We start from the raw sequence: 7,501 nt of genomic DNA on the forward strand, positions 1-7,501 counted from the left end.
CTGTTGGTGTTATTATTTTGATACATTTGGAAAGTCTACAGTCATTATTTCTTTGAGCACTTTCCCAGTCCTGCCCCCTTTCTTCCTTCTTCCCTAGACACTGTTGACACAAATGTTAGATCTTTGTTATATTCCCATGGGTCTCTAAAGGCTCTAATCGGTTTTTTTTTTCCTATTTCCACTCTTTAGCTCTGAGTGGGTAATAGCTTTCGTTGTATCTTCAAGTTCACTGATTCTGCCCTTTTGCCCTCCCATTCTACTATTGAAACCAAGCATTCAGTTTTTTATTTTGGTTATTGTATTTCTCAGTTTTAGTGTTGATTTGGCTGCATTTCAGGGATGAGAGATGCAAAAAAACAACAACAATAAAAAAAAAACAACAACAACAAAAAAACTTCCATGCTCTTCTGCCAACTTAGCCTCTCCTGTATTTCTCAGTTTTAAAATAACCATTTGATTCTTCTTCATATCTTCTATTTCTTTGTCAGGGCTTTCCATTTTTCTCGTTTGTCTCAAGGATTTTTGTAATTGCTTGTTGAGGTGCTTGTGATGGCTTGTTGATGGTGTTTTGTCAGATGATCCTAATATTTCTGTCATCTTGCTGTCAGCATCTACTGATGGTATTTTATTATTATTATTATTATTATTATTATTTGATTTAGATCTTCCTGGTCCTTGGCATCATTAATTATTGTCTGTTGAAACCTGGGTGTTTTGGGTATTACGATGTAAAATCTAGGTATCATTTAATTTTTTTAATTTTAGTTGGCATCTTCTAACACTGATCTAGCAGAGGAAGGAGGGATACCTGGTTACTGTCAGATGGGGGTAAAAGTCCAAGTTCCCCAGTCTCCATTGACATCCTCAGGGTGGTGTTTCCTATGATTCTTCAGTGGGCTGGGAGCTCCATCCTCCCATTAAGCTTCTTCCAATATTATGCCAGTAGGAAGGGGAAAGGTCACCTGGCTCCTGGAAGGTGGTCATGGCAGTTCAGCCTCCTCACATGGTCTCCACTGACATCATGGTGGAGGGATTTGTTACTTGCTGTAGGATGAGAGTCCTAACTCCATTGGCCTTCTCTGACACTACCTTGGAGGAGGGTCTTGGTACAGCCTTGTGAAAGCAGAAGTCTAAGCGGGTCACCTTGCCTTTGCTAACATGGGTGAAATGGTACACAGTTTTTCTGTGGCTTTTGGCTGGGGTAGATCGCTTACTGTCTGAAGTTTTTATTTTGATAGACTGCACTTTCCTGCTCTTTCAGCGAGAGAAGGCAGGCTTTCATTGGGACTATTTCCTCTCTGTCCATTGGTGTTTCCAGCTTTTTCAGTTCCAAGTATGGAAAGTTTGAGGCAAAAAGAAAACCCAGGGAACTTACCACTGTGTCATTCCTTGGATAGTGAGATCTCTAGCCAGTCTGTCTCAGAATCGTCCTATATTTGGATTTATATATAATGGCTAGGGCCTCTGGTTTTGCTTAGCAGAAAGAATACAGAAGAGTACATCAACTCCATCTTTTTTTCAAATTTTCATTCCTCAAAAAATATATAGAAGAGGAGAGAATATATCCAAACTCATCTTATGACCATTACTCATTCATTATTATATATTAATTATTTAGAATGAATATTACTCATTCTAGCATTACCCCGATACTGAAATCAGACAAAGACATCACAAGAAAACTAGAGACCAATATCCCTTGTGAATATACATGCAAAGATCCTCAGCAAAATACCAGCAAACTAAATCCAACAATATATAAAAGTGACTATATTCCATGATCAAGTGGAATTTAACCTAGAAACACAAGGTAGTTTCAACTTCTGAAACCTATCACTGTAATACACAATATTAACAGAGAAAAGGATAAAATCCACATACCTATCTTAATAGACACAAAAAAAACATTTGACAGAGTTCAACACTCAGAATACTTTTATGATAAAAACACTCAAAATACTAAGAACAGAAGATAACTTTCTCACCTGACAAAAGGCATCTATGAAAAACCCATAACTAACATCACACTTAATAGAAAAAGTCCTAAAGCTTTCTCTCTAACATCAGTAATAAGACAAGGATATACATTATTGCCACTTCTATTCAACATTTAAACAAAATTTTTTAATGATTATTTATTTTTGAGAGAGACAGACAGAGCATGAGCAGGGGAGGGTGAGAGAGAGAGGTGGAGACACAGAATCCTAAGCAGACTCCAGGCTCTGAGCTGTTAGCACAGAGCTCAGCACAGGGCTCAAACTTATGAGTTGTTCAAGATCATGACCTGAGCTGAAGTCGGACTTCTAACCAACTGAGCCACCCAGGCGCCCCTGTATTCAATATTTTAATGGCAGTGTTAGCCAGCACATTTTTGCAATAAAATGGGGGGGGGGGAGGCCTCCAGATTGGAAAGGAGAAAATAAAATTCTCTATTTGTGGAAGATATGATTGTGTATATAGAAAATCACAAGGAAACCACTAAAAGCTTTAAACATATAAACAGAGCATATAAACATGTAACACAAGTTTGCACAATACACAATCAATACACAAAGGTCAGTTGTGTTTCTACACAAGAAATGCACAAGAAATGAAAAACCCAAAAATTAAATTAAAAAACAATTCCACACACAATAGTATAAAAATAATAAAATAGGGATTCCTGGGTGGCTCAGTCTGTTCAGCATCCGACTCTTGATTTTGACTCGGGTCATGATCTCACGGTTTGTGAATTTGAGTACCTCATAGGGCTCTACACTGATGATGAAGAGCTTGCTTGGAATTCTGTCTCTCCCTTTCTTCCTGCCACTCCCCTGCTTGTGCGCATGCTCTCTCTCTCTCTCTCTCTGTCTCTCTCAAATAAATAAATAAATAAATAAATAAAATACATAGGAATACATTTAATGAGTAAAATATTTTTTTTAATTTTTTTTTCAACGTTTATTTATTTTGGGGACAGAGAGAGACAGAGCTTGAACGGGGGAGGGGCAGAGAGAGAGGGAGACACAGAATCGGAAACAGGCTCCAGGCTCCGAGCCATCAGCCCAGAGCCTGACGCGGGGCTCGAACTCCCGGACCGCGAGATCGTGACCTGGCTGAAGTCGGAGGCTTAACCGACTGCGCCACCCAGGCGCCCCAATGAGTAAAATATTTGAACAAGAAACCATAAGACCTCATGGAAAGGAACTGAAGGAGACCTCAATGAATGGAAAGACATCTCATGTTTATGGATTTTGTTTATGAATATTGTTACCACTATAATATTCCCCAAATTGACATGTAGATTCAACATGAGCTCTATCAAAATCCTAGCTGTGACTTTTGCAGAAAGTCATTTCCTACAAAGCTACAGTGGTCAAGACTGTGTGCTGCTGGCATAAGGATAGATATGAGCTCAATGGAATAGAACTCAGAGTTCAGAAATACACCCATATATCTATGGTTAATTGATCTTCAACAAAGGTACCAAGATAATTGGGGAAGCAATAGTTTTTTAATAAATGGTACTGGGACAATTGAATCTTCAAAGATAAAATAATGGTTTTGGGCTTCTTCATACTATATACAAAAACTAACTCAATATGGACAAAAGCCTAAATATAAGAGCTAAAACTAACAAATCTTAGAAAAAAAGACATGTATAAATCTTTGATACCTTTGGGCAATTGTTTTTTAGATGTGATACTCCAGGCACAAGAAACCATGGAAAAAATAGGTAAATTGGACTTCATCAAAATTTTAAACCTTTGTATTTCAAAGGACATCACCAAGAAAGTGAAAAGAATGCACAGAATCAGAGAAAATATTTGAAAACCAAATCTGATAAGGATTTAGTATTGAAGGTATATATAAAACAACTCAACAATAAAATGACAAGTAACCCATGACACCTGGGTGGCTCGGTAGGTTGAGCATCTTTGATTTCAGCTCATGTCATGATCCCAGGGTCATGAGGTTAAGCCCTGCGTTGGACTCCATTCTGCATAGCTAGGGCTGTAGAACGCAGCCCTATTTTCCACATGTGATGGTTTCAGCACCCAGGATACTTCACTATTAACCAATGAGCCTTGGAGAAACCTGTTTCTTTGCCCTCATGATAAGTGGAACACATGGACATTATGAAATAGAATGCAAAAATTATGGAATTTGGAGATAGAGCACCCAATTTGCAGTACACCATTTTAGTCTAAACAGACATCAGACCTACTGAGGTCCTGTTACCTGTGCTAAATAAATATTTTTGGTAGAAATGTTTGAGAAACAGAATTCTAATTCAATAATCTGCCATCCCTTACTGGACACCAAGGTTGAGGCTGAGTGTTACCACACCCTAGCAAGATCGTAAACCCCTATATATTGACTCCTAAAACCCACATTGTAGTTTTGGAACCTGACTGTATTTTTGCTTAATTTAACTTGATGTTCTTTTTCAGTAAGTACTTTTTACAGTTCACGTTTAAAAATGATCAAGTTTCCTCATTTGCAGTGGCCACTTGATCATAGTTCCTGATGTAATCTTTGGCACAAGGGCCTCGCTGAAGAGTTCATTTTCATTTCCAAATGCAGGAAAATTGCATAATGCAGTTTACAGTGATTTTTGAAGATCTCCAACCCCTCTAGCAGTGTTTAGAAATATTAGTCCAAATATTTGGCTTTATCATACTGAAAGGTAGCGTTATGAGAGGAAAATAGCATAGAAATTGAAGTTTTGAGGTATTTTTCAAAGAAAGGGCTAAAAGGGGTTGGTGGCAGGCATCTCTAGAGAACACTGCTAACTAAAATAAAAACTCATTCTCCAGATTTCCCATCTGCTATGTACTGGATTTCTTCTGAAAATACCATGTCTAATGAAACATATATCCTGAATGTAAAATACGTTGAACAGGGAATAGCAGTTACCAACTTCTGCCCAGTTAAATGTTTGCTCTAATAAATGAGTTGCCTGCACAGATATTCAGTTATGATTTCTGGTGATGCCTAGTCTTAATTTCTATCTTTAAAGTATGTTTTAAAAATCCTGGAGTGAACATTGGGTTTTTTAATTGAGTAGATTAGTGGTACTCTTATTAGCAATCTGATAAGTAATTTTTCTTTAGTAGGTGATTTCTCTGTGAATCTTGGGAAATCCTGGGAATTCATTGTCCCTAGACTTTCTGCTCAAAATTTTCTTATCTAAGTGGAAAAGTCTGTGTGGCCATGCTGTTGTGAGCGGGGGTTGCTGAAGGAACTGGTAATGTTGACAGATACCTTAAGAGTGATGAGGTAGAATGTATCAGTCAGTTTTTGCCACAGTAATGCTGCATAACAAACCACCTCAAAGTATAAGAGAAAGTATATATTACTAGTTTTTGAATATGCAAGCCTACCTATCTGGGCTCAGCTGGGTTTGACTCCAGGCCTTGGGTTCAATTTAGATCTCCTCCAAGAATGTCATTCCTCCAGGATAAGTGGACCAATAATCCTCAAGGCATGTTCTTCTCATGGTGATGGCAGAGGGCAAGAGGATGAGACTAGTTATGCAGGTACATCAGATAATACCCCATCTGCCAAAGCAGACATGCTGCCCAATCCAAAGTCAAGGGGCAGGCAGATATATTGTACCTCTAATAGGAGGGGCCGTGAAAACACAGGGCACCATTGGTAAAGGAAGGGGTGAAGAAATAGAGCCAGTATTTCAATCCGCCAGGAATTCAGTGCAGGCTTCCTTGGAATGTGTCAAATTATAATAAAATAAATTCTAAATTTTCTTACCATGTAGTTGTGGCACATGTACACCCTTTCCTTGTTTCAACGTGTATTTATTTTTGGGACAGAGAGAGACAGAGCATGAACGGGGGAGGGGCAGAGAGAGAGGGAGACACAGAATCGGAAACAGGCTCCAGGCTCTGAGCCATCAGCCCAGAGCCCGACGCGGGGCTCGAACTCCCGGACCGCGAGATCGTGACCTGGCTGAAGTCGGATGCTTAACCGACTGCGCCACCCAGGCGCCCCACCCTTTCCTTGTTTGATATACTCAGAGAGAAAGCTCATTTGCTACAGTATGGTGGTGATCTTCAACTATTTGCTCATTTTAATTTTTTAAAGCAACAGAAACCCCTGTTCATGCAATTTTATGTAGAACCTCAACTTATGAAATGGATAGTGGTGGGAGCTGCTTCAGTGTGAGGGCAGAGAAAAAGGAAAGTTGAGGGTAGGATTTCCAGGTAAAATATGGGATGCCAGCTGAATTTGGATTTCGGATAAACAATGAGTAATTTTTTAGTATAAGTATATCCCTTGGTGCCTTCTCTTTTTCTTCTTTTTTTCCCCTGCTTTTCCGTTTTCTTGTCTCTTCTCTCTTCCCCTCCCCTCCCCTCCCCTCCCCTCCCTTCCCTTCTCTTCCCCTCCTCTCTTCTCTTCTTCTCTCCTCTAGTTTTCTCCTCTTTTCTCTCTCTTTCTTCCTTTCTCTCTTCTCCCTTCCTCCCTTCCTTCCTCCATTTCTTTCTCTTTCCTTTCTTCTAAATCTGGCAACTCTGGGCAAGTTCAATACATGAGTGTACCCATTTCACCTACCCTTTTACTACCTACTCCTCTAAAACATGCCTCGATGCCCGTGGCCTGCTTGGACAGGGTCATGCTTCTCTCCTGCTCCAGATTTCTATGCCCTCACCTGTCTTCCCAGGGCTCTTCCATGGAAAACACAGCTCAGAAGTGCCTGTGTCCCCCAGTGCCTTCTGGGCTCCATAGGGGAAAGCTTTCGGGGGGGAGAAAACTAACACTTGGCTAAGCCTACAAGAGCAAACCAGAGACAGACAGAAGCTCTCCAACAGCCACCAATGCTATATTGTGGAGTGAGTGCTAAAAAAAAAAGAAGCTGCATGAATCATTTGGAAAAAGAGTTTTCCTGCTTTAAAAAGAAGGAATGATTGAAAGTCCCGCACCATTATAGTTTCTGATCAGTGAAGTGCTTGATTCCCTACCCAGCACCTGAAAAACTCATTTTCCCCGACCCTGCCCACTGGAACAGCACCCATCACACCTGCACCTCGCGTTACTGAGGTTCTGAATAGTCCTGCTTGAGAATATCACAGGATCTGGTGGGCAAGCAGGGAGTTGCCTCTCCTTGCCTTCTGGACATTCAGCTTCTCTGACCCTCTGACCACACTGAGTTTGCACAACAGTGAGCACCTGTTTACACAAGGCAAGTCAGCCCTATTAGAACTGATGCAATTGATTTTCTTCCTTCAGTGTAGGGATTTAAATCATGGGGAGTCAGGGGAGGCCTCAGGCCACAGTGAGAGTAAGTTGCTTTAGATCTGTGTTCTGTAATCAGCAGATGGGCACATAAGAGCCTGAAGACTGTACGTTAAATACTGCTCCCTTAACAGCATGCCAGTCTTCCTGACAGTTTTAATGAGTGGGAAATATTTCATCTACTTTCAGGCAGACATCAACAGTAAGCTCAAAAGTTCTGGGGAAAAAGAAAGCTACCTAGAAGCTGTTAAATGCTTTTGCTTTTGTT

Source organism: Prionailurus viverrinus, chromosome F1 (genome assembly GCF_022837055.1).
Source record: "Prionailurus viverrinus isolate Anna chromosome F1, UM_Priviv_1.0, whole genome shotgun sequence".
NCBI classification, from domain to species: Eukaryota; Metazoa; Chordata; class Mammalia; order Carnivora; family Felidae; genus Prionailurus; species Prionailurus viverrinus.